This window comes from Eubalaena glacialis, chromosome 18 (genome assembly GCF_028564815.1).
Source record: "Eubalaena glacialis isolate mEubGla1 chromosome 18, mEubGla1.1.hap2.+ XY, whole genome shotgun sequence".
Taxonomy (NCBI): domain Eukaryota; kingdom Metazoa; phylum Chordata; class Mammalia; order Artiodactyla; family Balaenidae; genus Eubalaena; species Eubalaena glacialis.
The window spans coordinates 30,544,711-30,560,115 of NC_083733.1; the positions used below are offsets into that span (position 1 = coordinate 30,544,711).

Genomic DNA, 15,405 nt, shown 5'->3' on the forward strand with positions numbered 1-15,405 from the left:
GTTTTTTGCCCCGGCTCCTTTTTCTTCTTCTCCTAACATCTGCTCGTAGGAGGATGTCGTTGTGTACATTAGCACTGCAAAGTTTCGCACCCTTCGGGGCTACCTCTGGCACAGGAAGCCAGGACTGGTGAGCCAACGATAATACAGGCCTCGGTATTTCCTATCTCAGCACCTCCCTCACGCTGCTACTGGACCGCCCGGAGTTGTTATCTTTAGGAAGTCCAAGGTGGGGGAGAGGGAGGGCTTATCTGGCTCCCATCCTAGTTACAGACATGAAACTCCTCCCTGTACACCTTGGGAACATTGTCACAGAGGGGTCACATCCGCTCAGATTCGATGCCAGTGACTGAATGGGACCGTGACCTACACCGTCCTTCACCTCCCTTTGTTCGAGGCATAAGACCGACTCAGCTGATTTCCTTCAAAGCACAGGTTATAGAATTTGTGCAAATGTCTTCCCATTTGATCAGGAAGGCAAGAGCCCGCACACCCTCTGCAAGGCACTGTCTTTCCCTTGCATTTCTCCTTATTTTGTTTTCCTTTTACAATTGTTAGTTTTTTATTTTAAACATACACACACACACACACACACACACACACACACACACACGTTCATGCTCAAGGAAACAGGGGCTCTCAAAACAACTCACCCAAAGCAAACCTCTTCAGTTCATTTTCCTGCTTCACACATTTTCCTGAGCCAGGATCCCAGAAGCTGTGGACTGACCTGGGGTTGCCCTATTAAATGTATTTATTTCTCAGAGCTGAAGAATATTTGCTGAAAGCTGGATTATCACTTGGTAGACCACCAGCAGCTGTTGAAAACCAGGGCATAAAAGCTTGTTTATGTCTTTAATGGCCCACTTAATGTTGGAGCAAGTATGTTATTCATAATAAAATGCCAAGGAATAATCTTAATACCCCAATGCATGGCGCTAGTGAATTAAGAAACATCTGCTATGTCATAAAAGAACATTTTATTGGGGGTCTACATTAAAAACATGATTCCATGGAGTTCTACTCATTTATATTGTACACAACAAATTATGATGTCTTGAAGTAATTATACTTTACAATTAAACCTACAAGGGCCACTCTTGGAAAAAAAAAAAAAATCCTGCCCGGTCTTCATCATTCAAGATCATTTAAGCACATATTGTGGCCTTCCTTGCCTCGATATATTTCACCAAAGCAATGTTTAAAATCTCCCTTGGCATTTGTGCCTTTCCAGGCAGATAACCAAGCTGAATAAGACTCCTGAAATCACCACTGCAGAAGAAAACAGCTATTTGGATTCAAGAAGAAAAGTGTAAAAAAATAAGTCATTTCTGCCTGTCTCTTGTCTGACTCTGACTTGGGAGCTTATTTTCATGTTACTTGAGGGAGGAAGATTTGGAACCTGGGCCTAGTTGCAGATAAAGAGGATGACCCCATGCCCACCCCCCCCAGGCTTTGTGTGTGTGTGTGTGTGTGTGTGTGAGGCAGGGGCAGAGAAGTACTCCCCCAGAGGCAGAGATGCCAGGAGCCAGGGACAGAGTGGCCCTAGAGATGTCCCCGAAGGCAGGAAGGTGCTGAAGGGACAGGGTGTGGCCAGGCCGATCCCAGCCCCTCCGCCCTCTGCTCCAGATGGCGTCTGTCTTCCACACACCCGTTATCACACCAGGAAGCCGTGTGTCACCACTTCCATGCCCAACACCACTCACGAGTCCAGGGACAAGTCTATTGCTTCCTGGAGCTGGGTCCTCAGAAAGGCATACGATGTAGCAAGAGGAAAGAGGAGTTATTTTAAAAGCTAGCTGCAGGGCAGGCTGGTTGTCCAAGGATAGTGTCTCTTGACCTGGGCTGCTTTGGGGAATAACCTGGGCAAATTACCTGTGGCAGACTCTAACCCCAGGGGTTCGGTTGCATTGGTCTAAGATGCCCTCCCCAGCAACACACGCGCGCACACACACACACACACTCACACTCACATGCCTTGGTAATTTTTTAAAGCTCTCCCCATACATTCTCATGTGTATCCAGGGACAAAAACTCCTGCTTTAGGGAGATAGGATTTCTTTAAAAGATGGGTGGCATTTTCATGAGGCCAACACCTCCATAAGCTTTTTCTTTGTTTTGGAAAGTGAGGCTGCCTGAGGTAAGTGGGGATGTTAAATATTAAACGGTGCTGTAGACAACAGTATGGCGTTTCCTCAAAAAATTAAACATAGAATTAACATATGATCCAGGATTTCTACTTTGGGGTAGAATTGAAAGCAGGGTCCTGAGAAGGTGTTGGTACACCGATGTTCACAGCAACATTATTCACAGTAGCCAAAAGTAGAAGCAATCCGGTGCCTATCGGTGGATGGATGGATAAACAAAAGGTGGTCTATCCATACAATGGAATATTAGTCAGCCTTAGAAAGGAAGGAACTTCTGACACATGTTATTGATACAACACGGAAGAAACTCGAGGACGTTAGGCTGAGTGAAAAAAGCCGGTCACAGAAAGACAAGTACTGTGTGATTCCACTTATCTGAGGTACCTAGAGTAGCTAAATTCATAGAGACAAAAAGTGGAATGGTGGTTACCAGGGCCTGTGGGGAAGGGGGATGAGAGAGTTATTGTTTAATGGGGACAGAGTTTCAGTTCGAGGAGATGAGACGCTATGGAGACAGATGGTGATGCTAACGGCACAACAGCGTGAATGAACTTAATGCTACTGAATTGTAGACTTAAAAAGTGGCTAAGATGGTAAATTTTGCTATGTTTATTTCACCACAGTTTTTTTAAATGTTAAAAGTGAGGCTGCCTGGGCTACTCTGGAGCTAATGACTCTGCATAGTAAAGTCACACAAGTAACACTAACTTTGGTCTCCGTAAAGGACCAGTTAGTATGTATTTCAGGCTTTGTCAATCAAATCTGTTGCAAATACTCACCTCCACTGTAGACGCACAAAAGCAGCTAAAGATAATGCGTACATGAATGAGTATAGTTGGATTCCAATAAGACTTTATTTATGGACACTGAAATTTGAATTTTGTCACAAGTCACGAAATATTATTCTTTTGTGATTTTTTTCAATCATTTAAAAATGTAAATGTAAGAACCATTCTCGGCATGGCAGGCCATACCAAAACAGGGCTGGATGTGCCCAAAGATCATGCCAACCACTTATCTGGACTCTACTCCTGGCACCCAGGACCCTAGGATTTTCCATGCCCGGGCCCATTTCCAGGGCTGCTCAGACCTGCTCCCCAAGGGCTAAGTGCGCCACAGCCCTAGGCTGTATGTGGAGACCACGGATGGAGACCGGACGTGAGTCCAGAAAAGTGAGGGAGAGCCTCTCCCACCCACCCCCACTCCTCCCCCCACCCCCAGGGGTTTCAGGGACTACGGCAGGGAGAGGAAGGAGGTGAGCTGCAGACCTAACTACGAGGAGCTAAGGTTCTCAATTCAAAGCCTCCTTCCAGGTGGTTGCCAAGTTCTCTTTGTCAAGGTAGGTGGGTAGAACATTTGCAAATATGTTGATATTTAGAATATTTAAAACTTTTAAGTCATGGGACTTCCAGTAAGTGGACCTCCTTCTATTTGTGTCCCAGGCTGTGTAAAAGTTAAGAGTGGGCCCAACCCCTGTCATTCTGCACTAGGGTCTGCTTCTCAGAGCAGAGGGGGTAATGGCACTTTGGAGGATGATAGGAACGGTGCTGAGCAGGGAGGGGGGCATGGTGGCAGGTGCCAGCTTGGCACAGGGCTTCAGAGAGACAGAAAGAGGGGACCATCCTCAGGAGTCCTCAGACCTCTTGGTGAGCAACTGGCCCTTCCTCAGAGATGGATGCTTAAGCCTTTTTATTTCGATATTGAAGAAAGTGGGAGCACTAAAGGATGTGGGCACACTTGGGGCTCCAGGGGGATCCTCGGGTTCTCAGCATCCTCATCGGAGGCTGCCCATCTGCAGCTGGCCGGCTGCAAGTCTAGTGAGTTGCAGTCAGAGGCTTCACTCCCCACACGCAGCACCACCATGGACCTCTCTCCATCCTTTTCTGCCTAGCTCATCTTTTAATTCTTTAAGTGCGATTAAAGCTTCTGTCCAATGGCCAGCCTTTGCCCAGACAGAAGCTGGCAACGAAGAGGGAAGACGCATCTGTAAAACTGCTCCAGAGACGGATCCCTGCTGCACGAAGTGAAGTGCTGTGTGGACCAGACACACACAGCACAAAGGCAGGAGTGGAAACATCCCAGTGGTCCCCTTGGCCTTCCTGCCACCAGAGCCAGTGTAAACAGTATAGACGCCATGATGGGACGGGGCCAAGCAGGCCACCGGAAAGGTGGCCTTAATACACACTCATGGAAGAGGGTCCACATTGCAGCCAAATACAGTGCAGGCACCTGATGGGTTTACTAAAAAACAAAAACAAGCAAGCAAGCAAACAAACCAACTTTCCATGCCACCCAGGTCCTGTAGAATCCAGAGCACACCTCTAGCCTGCACTCGAGGCCTCTGTGACCTGGCCCCAATCCTGCATCTCCAGCCTCATCTCCCATGGGGTCACCATACTCTCCTCCAGCTGGATTCATCCACTCACAGTTTCCCAAGCCAGCCTGGTGTTTTCCAGCCTCCGTCCCTTTGTTCATACCATCCTAACCTCTTAGAATTCCTCCTATTTTCAACTTCACCTTTCAGAACCTCTAGGTCCCAGCTTGCTCATCAAACAAGGATTTCATCTCTTCTTCCTTTGTTTGAACCTCAGGGTCAGCGCTCCATCATCTGCTTTGGGTCTGACAGTTAAACCAGACAATGATTCTACCTGTGTGACCTTGGGGACCTGTATGGCCTCTCAGAATTTTAGTTTCCTCCTCTGTAAAATTGGAATGTTGCTAGATCTGCTAGCATCGTATGTTGTCTGAGGATTCAGGGACAGGAGTCATCCTATCTGGCTCAGTCAATGGCGGCCACCATCATTAGTAGAGTTAGATGGGTACCTACCAGGATTCCCTGGACGGCAGGCAACTTTAGGGTGAGGACTGAGCCTAATGCACCTCGTAGGTGAGTCACATTGATGGACCCTTAATAAGCAGTTGCTCCCTTGAATTCCACTTCATATTCTTGGATAAGCCTTACCAGATGACAAGGCATGGATCCTTCCACTAATACGACTCCTCTTGCTCCCCAAGAAAGGGTTCTGCTCTGCTACCTCCCCAACCCTCTCCTTTCTCCTCACTCCTGCATTCTAGGGCAGTATTTCCCAAATCTAATTTGCATGTCTCTGCTAGGATTTTTGACATATTCCAATGCATTAGTCAGGTTTAAATGTATCTGCATTCAACAGCCCCCAAATAACAGTGGTTTTTAAAAAGAGAGAATGGGGGACTTCCCTGGTGGCGCAGTGGTTAAGAGTCCGCCTGCCAATGCAGGGGACACGGGTTCGAGCCCTGGTCCGGGAAGATCCCACATGCCGCGGAGCAACTAAGCCCATGCGCCACAACTACTGAGCCTGCGCTCTAGAGCCCATGAGCCACAACTACTGAGCCCACGCGCCACAACTACTGAAGCCTGCGCACCTACAGCCCGTGCTCCGCAACAAGAGAAGCCACTGCAATGAGAAGCCCGCGCACCGCAACGACGAGTAGCCACCGCTCGCCACAACTAGAGAAAGCCCGTGTGCAGCAACGAAGACCCAATGCAGCCAAAAATATAAATAAATAAATAAATAAATTTATAAAAGGAGAGAATGAATGTCTCCCTCCTTTCCAGAAGTGTGGAAATAATCAATCCAGGGCATAGTGCGGTGATAGAAAGGCAGGCCCCTTCTTTCTTGCTGCTCTTCACTGGGTGGCTGCCATTCCAGAACCATCATGGATCCTGGAGCTACAGCAAGAAGTAGGAGGGGACAAAAAACAGGGCCACTTCCTTTAAGGACACAGCTCAGAAATTGTATATACTAGTGCTGTTTGTAATTGGTTGGCCAGAGCCACATGGCTATATTTAGCTGCGAGGGACCCAGGATTACCTAGGGTTTATTCTAGATGGACAAATGTCCAGTGAAAAACTGGGGCTCTCTTTCAGAGGAAGAAAGTGAGAATGGTAACTGGGGACAGGGAGAAGCTTCTACCCTATTGTGAAATACCTGTATTGTTATTTCTTTTACTTTAAGCTTATTATAAGTTTATCAAAGTAATACAGGCACGTAACTGAAACAGTTAAATAATGCTAAAAGGTTTATAATGGAAAGATAACATTTTTCACTACTCACCCCAATCCACCACTCCAGAAGCATCAATTTTAATTCTTTTAGAAGTTTCTTCAGGCATTAACCTCCACATTTCTTACATAATATGATGGTACAGCTATCTCTTGATTGATTAATTTTAGGCTTTTTATATTGACTTTCTTTGGTAAATAAGGATTTGGCTTTCTTTCTCTCAAACACACACAAACACACACACACACACAAACACACACACACTCCTGCCCTGCCTCCTCTCCCCCAGATCTTCCCAACAGGATGATATAAAATTTTCCAGTTAAATCAACATCCAATATTTTTATTATTTTGACAGTGCAAATATCATTCAATGTTGAGCCTAATGGAGCTGCCATAATTACGTTTCCTTTTTGGGAAATGTATCTCTTCTTGGAATCAATAATCATCTATTTTTTTTTCATTTTCATAGTTTAAAAAAACTATTTTTTTTGCCTTCCCAGCTTGTGGGATCTCAGTTCCCCGACCAGGTATTGAACCCGGACCACGGCTGTGAACGCCCAGAATCCTAACCACTGGGCCACCAGGGAACTCCCCCCAAAAAACCATTTTAAATTCCCCCCATTGCCTCCATTAGCTGATTAATAAAAATTATCCATGTATCAATATATCAGATCATCTATTTTTTTTTCTTAGAGATTCTCCTTCTGGAGCCCTCTGTCTTCCTGATCCAATCTGGACCAGTTATACCACACTGGTATATGCCTGTTGATATTCCCTTGTCCCAGAATTCTCTTTGCTTCTTTCATGTGTTATATTTCTTTCCTGGATCCCAAGCTTCCTTCTTTGATGAGGTATATCCTCTAGTCACTTCCTGGGAAGGCGTCCATGCGAGGTTAATGCTCTGTCTGTGAGATGCCTTGATTCTACCTCAACACTTGGTATTTGAGCTGGAAACAGAATCCTAGGTTGAAAATTCATTGTCATTCAGTGTGTTGAAGACTGTATCTCCCCTCTCTTGGTGTTAACAATCTCATTCCGTTATTCCTCCCAGTCTTGTGAGCGTAACATGCTTTCTTTTCTTCTCTCTAAAAGTCTTAGGGTATCTCTCATTGGTGTTCTGGGATACCATGCTGATGAGCCTTGGGTGGACCTTTTAAAATTCACTGTGCTGAGAGGGACTTCCCTGGCAGTCCAGTGGTTAAGACCCTGCACGTCCACTGCAGAGAGCACGGGTTCAATGCCTGATCGAAGAACTAAGATCCTGCATGCGGCACGGTGCGGCCAAAGAAAGGAAAATGTGCTGAACTCTGAGTGGCTCCTCTGAACCCACACAAGAAAACTCACGTCCTTCAGTTCTGCAATTCTTTCCTATGTTATTTCCTTGATAAATTTCACTCCTCCATTTTGTGTTCTCTATTCTTTCTTTCTAGGAGGTCCGATAGTCAGACGTCAGAGCTCACAGTTAGGTTTTATAATTTTTAAAATATTTTCTTTCCATTTTTAGTCTCTTTTCTTACTGAAATGTTTCATTAACTGTACCTTCCAACCCATAAATTGTATTTCTTATTTCTTTGAGTTCATAGAGTTCTTTCTTCTTTGTTCTTTGAACCTTAAAAGCAATAGTATCCTGTTCTTGTTTCAAGGATACAATATATTTTCATCTCTCTGTGAATACTAATTATAATATTGTGACATTTTCTTTTATTCCTTGCATTATTTCTCATACCTCAGAATTTCTTTCCTTCTGATTTCTTGTTTGGTCTCTGTCTTTCTTGGTTGGGGTGTTCTTTTACCATCTGTGAATCCTTTGCAGTCATTTTGAGTTTAAGAGTGCAGCGCTAACAAAATTATTGACTGAAGGATTCCTGTATCTGAGAGACCGTGTTGACAGGTAGGTGATTAGATGGCAAACCAGCTTTTTAGTGTGGTCCTATGTATTTCCTCTGGCTCCAGGTTCTCCAGAGAGGAACCGTCCACCCCTTCACCTTCTACTTTTGGGTTATCAGCCTGATAGTACATTCTGGGCAAAGAAAGTGCACGGCAAGGCTGCACTGTACAGTCAGACTGGCTTTCACTTAATCCACATCTTTCTCTTACAGTACCTCGTTCTCATTCTAACTCGGTTATCTCTTCTATATCAGCTTTCTGTTTTAACATATTATGGGTAAGCATCACAGATGGCTTCAAGTTTCAGTAGAGATGGAGACTATTTGGGTTTCTCATTCTTGCAGATATTCTTGCAGATTCACATGAGAAGAGAAGGGGGAAGGAAAGTACCCTATTATCTTCATTCTGGAAAGTACTATGTTATTGTTTAATTTATATTTGTCTCTGTATTTGATTCATTCTTTTCACTTAACTACGTTCATTCAAAAGGGAAATTTATATCACTATTGCAAAATGACCAACTGGAAAGAAACTATAAAAATAAAGAACAAATAAAATAACACTATTAATTCTAGCAAGGTACTATTGCCTGCTGAAGGTTTTGGGCTTTGTTAAAGAGGCAGGCTAGCAAGTATTAGAAAGACGTTACTAATAGAAAGACATATGAATTAGAAAGAGATACTAATATCATAACAGCACAAAAAAGAATAAAATAATGCCATTTGCAGCAACATGGATGAGCCTAGAGATTATCATACTAAGTGAAGTAACATGACAGAGAAAGACAAATATCATATGATATCACTTATATGTGGAATCTAAAGAAATTATACAAGTAAACTTATTTACAAAACAGAAGTAAACTCACAGACATAGAAAACAAATGTATGGCTACCAAAGAGGAAAGAAGGCAGGGGAGGGCTAAATTAGGAGTATGGGATTAACAGATACACACTACTATATGTAAAATAAACAACAAGGTCCCTCTGTATAACACAGGGAACTATATTCAATATCTTGTAATAACCTATAATGGAAAAGAATCTGAAAAAATATATATATATAGCTGAATCACTTTGCTGTACACCTGAAATGAACACATTGTAAATCGACTATACTTCAATTAAAAAAATAAATAAATAAATAAATAAGAAAGAGATGCTAATACCAAATGGAGACATTATCCTTTTGTTAACCAAACAGACCAGAAAAAAAACCCCAAAATGGGAATAACTGACCCGGTCCATAATTCAAGTTTATTTAACACTGTGTCCCTTACCACTCCCCTACAGATCTCTGCATAGCTTTCTTGTCATTGTTCAAATTTCAGCTCAAACTTCTTCTCGGAGAGTCTTCCCTGACTACTCCCACTAATATAACCTCTAGACATATCTCACTACCCTGTTTTCTTTGATTTATTAACACTTATTGCTATTTCAAATGACTCTTTGTTTACTTGTTCATATTCTGTCCCTTCCACACCCCTGCTGGAATGTGTCACGAGAACAGAGAGTTGTCTGCCCCATTCACCCAATATATCCATGCCTAAAATAAAGATGGACACATAGTAGATGCTCAATAAATATCTATGAATTGAATAAATGCAGGAATAAAAAATAATAAGAACCAAGTTTACGATTCAGTCTTAGTCTTTTGCACATTCTCAGCCCTCCAACAGTCCTGCTTTTTCTCTCCCTGCCTCTTTCTTCTCTTCTCTCATCCTTCTCCTCTGTCATCAGGTTTCAACCACTAGGCTCACTCCTATGTGATGGAAAGAGAAGTCATTTTTAAACGGCGGCTGAAACCAAGTTGAAATGTGCTGACAGCCTTCCCAACACCTCTCAACGTCTCTCATGAGGACCAACATCTCACAATGGCAGATGCTGGTCAATTAGGCAGAAATACTTTCATCTTAAAAAAGAGAGAAAAAAAGGACTTTAAAGACCCAAAGGTATTTTTGGCTGACATAAGTGTAATTAATTTTTTCACAAGACAAAATGGACAGAAAATGAATGCCATTAAGAGATGAGTTTTTAGGCTGTCAAACCAACAAATCAATTCAGGGAAAACAGCCGAATGACATGTTTTCTTTTTCCCCCCCTCACAGTTTTTATTTTCTTTCAATAAAGTTTACAGTGAAAAGTAGAGAGAGTTTACATAAAATTTTTGATTTCCAGTTAGTCTTATCAAATGGGGTGATCTAAGTGCATTGGCCAGATTCCATCGTCTGGATATCATCATGGAAGCTGAGTAGTGCCCACCCATTTGTGTGGGGCATGGCATCTCGAGTTTGCCAAACTCCTCGCCTGGCCTGCATCAGGGCAAGTGCTAAGTGCTAGGTCTTACTCCTCTCCACGTCCCCTACAAGACGGAACTAAGTACCAGGTACACAGGCAGTGCTCAATAATTGTAGGATAGTTGGATAAAGTTCCTTGTATTTTCCCTCCTTGCAATCAATCTATTGACTCTCATGCATTGGTACCTTTATGAAAATTTCCATTTTCTCAGCCTAAGGGGGTTCCCCTTAATCAATAAGACATCTCTCTAAATTTGTTTATAAATAACATCTTCAACCAGAAATAAAATAGACATTATTTTAAAAACCCAAAATTGAAACCATTACTCTGTGTTGCCATAACCAGACTGACAAACACTTTACTGCAGAGGATGCCATTTTCAATGCAGAAAGGACTTTATTTCCTCTCCGATTAACAAACATAGAAACATATTCTCTAAAATAAGGTAAGTGCCTGTGCTCACTCATAGGCCAGATCGCTAGATCACGCTGCATCTGGAGGTCAGAGGCTCTCCCAGGCAATGAAGAGAGCTGGCCAAACAATGGCATTTCCACGGTGACTGCAGGGGGCTCTGGGTTCTGTGTGTGCTCCCTCCACACAGGCCCACCTCTCTCTGAATGAGTGAGTAGAAGGTCATATGGACTTGAAGAAGTGGGTCAGTGGGAAAAACTGCAGGTGATTACAGGGCTTTTTTTGAACATTAGCCAGTGAGAAAGTGAGCCACTATCCTTCTCCTGTAGAATAATTTCCGCTATTGAGAGACAGTGTGCAAATTTATTTAAGGTAATTTTAAAGAAAAATGACTTGGCAAACATCAGGAAATGTCAGAGTCTTCTCTTTAATTAAACACCTCCTTATGGAGGCGAATTTGCTCACTGTTCTGAATACTGAGCTGGAGTCAGGGGGGCTTGTGTCTACTTTGTGATTGTAGTATGTGCAATAAGACATAACAAATTAATAATAGCTGATGAAATTTTGCAAGTGATTGACCCTTTCATATATAAAGAAGAGTTGGTTCTTAGTAATCCATAGAACAGTGTCACTGACTCATTTGCCTTTCTGAGCAGGAGAGAAAAAGATGTGGTTATCATATATCAGGAATTTCACATAACCCAAAGTCCAGGTTATCATTGCCAAAAAATGTACTGAGTAATTGTTCCCAATGTACTATTATTAGACTTGATCTGTTCCATTACTATAGAAATTAACTTCTCTGCCCCCAATTTTTTAAGGTTAGTCAAAACCTGGGTCCAGGGGCTTCCCTGGTGGCACAGTGGTTAAGAATCCACCTGCCAATGCAGGGGACACGGGTTCGAGCCTTGGTCCGGGAAGATCCCACATGCCGCGGAGCAGCTAAGGCCGTGCGCCACAGCTACTGAGCCTGCGCTCTAGAGCCCGCGAGCCACAGCTACTGAAACCCGTGCGCCTACAGCCTGTGCTCTGCAACAAGAGAAGCCACCGCAATGAGAAGCCCACGCACCGCAATGATGCTCACCGCAACTAGAGAAAGCCCACGCGCAGCAACAAAGACCCAACGCAGCCAAAAAACAAAACAGAAAACAAAACAAAACAAAAAACCTGGGTCCACCCATGGAAGCATGATTTCATACATGTCTTAACAGAAAACAAAATGTTAAACACCACTGCTCTTTTTCATAAAGGCAGAGCATTTGCCAGTTATCATTTTTACATTACCCATTATGTTATCATGTCTCTTATGTAAGAATCTATGCAATAAATTTCTCCAAGAATTTAATGTCAGGAAAAATGTTTTTCTCCAGATAAATTTATATGGCTCCTTTCGATCAGATCCTGAGATGAACTACAAAGTTCATCTTCTTGGCTCTTTTGCCATCTGCCAGTAAGCCTGGAGTTTCAAATTTCATATCACCTTGCAGTTGAATGCAGTAAAATGAACACTAAATCCGGACCCTAAAGATCTGGCTTCTAGACTTAGTTCTATCACTTATAAGTTGCATGTGCCTTGAAAAATTTACTTAACTTGCCTGAGCCTCGGTTTCCATATCTGTCCAATGATAATAATAATATCTGCCACCCTAGGATTTGGCAGACATTCTTGGTTGCCTACTTACCGGTCATCCCCCACTTTTTCTCTTGATAGCAGAAGTCCTGTATTATTCTGAGATCCCAATGGAAATGTGCTCAGGAAAGGCGGACACAGTTCTAGTGAGTGAGTCATCATTGGTCATTGCCAACTATGGTAATCCCAGCCTCCTTTCCCTGAGATTGCTTAATACTTGAGCATTCTACTTCTAGTCATCATAAGTAGCTTACCTGTTACTTTGAATAATTATACATCAAAACATTTTGAAAAACTATGAAAAGTTATGATAATTATTATGTTTATTCCCAGTGCATCTATTTCTCCTTTTATCTACAAGCTTCTTGACTGCTCACTTTTTATCTGTTTTCCCTATACTGGTTTAAGTGATTTTATGGAAAGTCAGCTCTAGTAATTCTTATTGTTATTTGTTATTGCTATTGATGTTATATAGTATAGCTACTACTCATTGACAATTAATCATGAGGTTAGTATTGTACTGAGTGCTTTATGTACACTATCTCATTTAATCAACACAAGAACCCTAGGAGAGAGACATTATAATCATCTCCATTTATAGATGAGTAAATTGAAGCTCACAGAGGTGAGGGAACTTGCCCAAGGTCACACAACCAGCAAGCAACAAAGATCCAGTCTGAATGATGTTGGAGGTTGTATACTTAACCAAATTCTCAAATATCACTCATTTGGGAGGTGAAAGTGACAAATCAATCAATCTATCAATAAGGAACATACATCTTAGACACCAAGCCTTTTTTTTTTTTTTTTAACATCTTTATTGGAGTATCATTGCTTTACAATGGTGTGTTAGTTTCTGCTTCATAACAAAGTGAATCAGTTATAACCAAGCCTTTTTATAACACCAAACCCAAGCGTGATTCATCCAAGGATTTCAAGAAGGCTCAGCCTGCCCACCTTTGCACCTCTGCCATGTTAAACACTAGAACTTCTTACCACCCAGTTTCCGCCATTAAAACTTGGCAGCCAACTGAGCAGGTCAGGTAGAATCTGTGAGACAGGAAGGGAGAAATCCAGACTTTTTCAACAAGACAAAGAAAATAAAAAGGGCGGAGGGGTGGGAAAGGCAAATCAGGTTCACCATTTTCTCACAAGTCCCAAACATTACAGTACAAATCTCAGAACTGGTTAAGGTCAGTTAGTGGTGAACAAAATTCTCACTATGCTGACATCACAACCATACATCTTTTGCATGGTTGATGAACCCACCTGGTGTAGAGGGCTGTCGAGAATGTATCAGTTAGCTCAGATATTTAGTGGCTTGACAAGAAATCCTTATCATAAGCAGGATGACATGGGCATCTTCAAGAAGGTGCTGAGAGAGAAGTTTTCCATCAGACTCATCTGAATGAGAAATCCCTCCCCAAAGAAATGTTCGTCAGACTCCATTTCGACAGATGACAAGGCAAAAGGAGGAATTGTATTGAGTGAGTCTGAAATCGTCTACCACACCAAGGTCACATTCTCTTCTTAAAGGGTTGTTGTCGTTCAGTGTGTCATCAACTGTCCTCAAGCAAAATCACCAGCCTCGAAGCAGTGGGAAGTCGGAGACTGGGCGAGTCGAGATTCAGAAGCTCTAAGCAGAGGTGATGGGTGAAATTAGTCTCCTGTGTCTAAAACAAACGTCAGGGCACGTGCTCAAGAAGCTGACTCAGTCCCAAAGGCACAGTCAGGTGCCAAGAGGGCTTAAAAGCCAATAGGAGACCAGTGGCCTCTTGAAACGGGGCTCAGGAGAGTGTGGCCCGGAGCTTGTGCTGACAACATAGCGAAGGCTCCTAAGAGTGCGAGGGAGGAAAGTGGGTTGCCCTGGGGAGAAGTTTCTGGTAGCAGCCCTGTCCGAGGCCACAGTGCTGGCATGTACATGCTCTCCTAGAAGGATGTGGTACGATCCAGAGTGTGGGTGGAACCTTGCACTGGTGACCGGGAAGGTCAGGAGGCTCTGGACAGCTTTAGGGAAACACCCTTAAATGAGGCCCCAAATAGACTTTTTCCACCTGTCTCTTATCACCAAGCATCTGTTTGTTCAGCCGTCATCTTTTTTGTGAGAAGACCCTTCTTACTTTGAGATAAAAAGCTCGTGCCCTGGTCCCCTCCTCCACCCAGCCTTTTGCACAGTGCCCACCCCAGTCTTTTCCATTCCTGCCACGCCCAAGAACCGGAAGACAATGCTTTGACCGAGTTGTCCGCGTTCCACCCAGGTTGGCCATTCACCGTTGAGACATCATGGGGCACCATGGAGTGCCAGGACCCACAGAGTTCAAAGTTGCCTCTGTTATCCCCTGTTTAGGTCAAGCAAAGGAGCTCTTGTAATTCAGAGAGCGCCTATACTCAGAGGCATTGCACAGTCTCATTACCATTAATTTTTGCATATTTAACTACAGTTTTTAATTAGATGGTATTTTATTATTCATGCACATAATTTGAGTCCAAGTCGGGCTGCTCTCTTGGAGGAAAGGAAAAAAAAAAAAAGAGGAGGGGGTGCAATTCTTGTGAATTGGAAGTTGGTCTCGGCACTCCTTCTTGACTGGTGAGCGAGCATGGCAGACTGTAAGTCTATAATGGTTCTCTTTTAATTTTGCTAATAGCTATCATGTTATGTACCTTTATAAATTTGTTAAATTCCGAGTGCTGGGAGTTGTCTCTGTATGCGGTAACTGTAAATAGTTTACTCTGTTTGGTTTGCACAGACAAACTGTTTATTCAGGCTCCTTGATGTATTATTAAAATGGGTAATGGGCCCCTGGGAAACCATCTAGTTCTATGCCTTCATTTGCAGAATAAACCATGCGTTGTTTTCATCTTTACTCATGATTGTTAATGGCACTGATGATGAGATGGGTGGATTTTTTTTCTCCGCTGCCTTTATCAGCACTGTTTTATTATGCAAGCAAAATGGCCAGGCTGCTGATTTTGTCTGAGGTTTTCAATTA

General features: G+C 43.0%; 1 long non-coding RNA gene across 1 annotated transcript in view; it reads right to left on the reverse strand.

Annotated features, from left to right (window-relative positions):
- Nucleotides 1–12,520, reverse strand: part of LOC133079000 (uncharacterized) — a 33,504-nt gene extending 20,984 nt beyond the window's left edge. Inside the window, exon 1 of the long non-coding RNA XR_009698005.1 lies at nucleotides 12,468–12,520. This is a non-coding gene — a long non-coding RNA (uncharacterized LOC133079000). The remainder of the gene's footprint in view (nucleotides 1–12,467) is intronic.
- Between the last annotated feature and the right edge of the window lie 2,885 nt (nucleotides 12,521–15,405).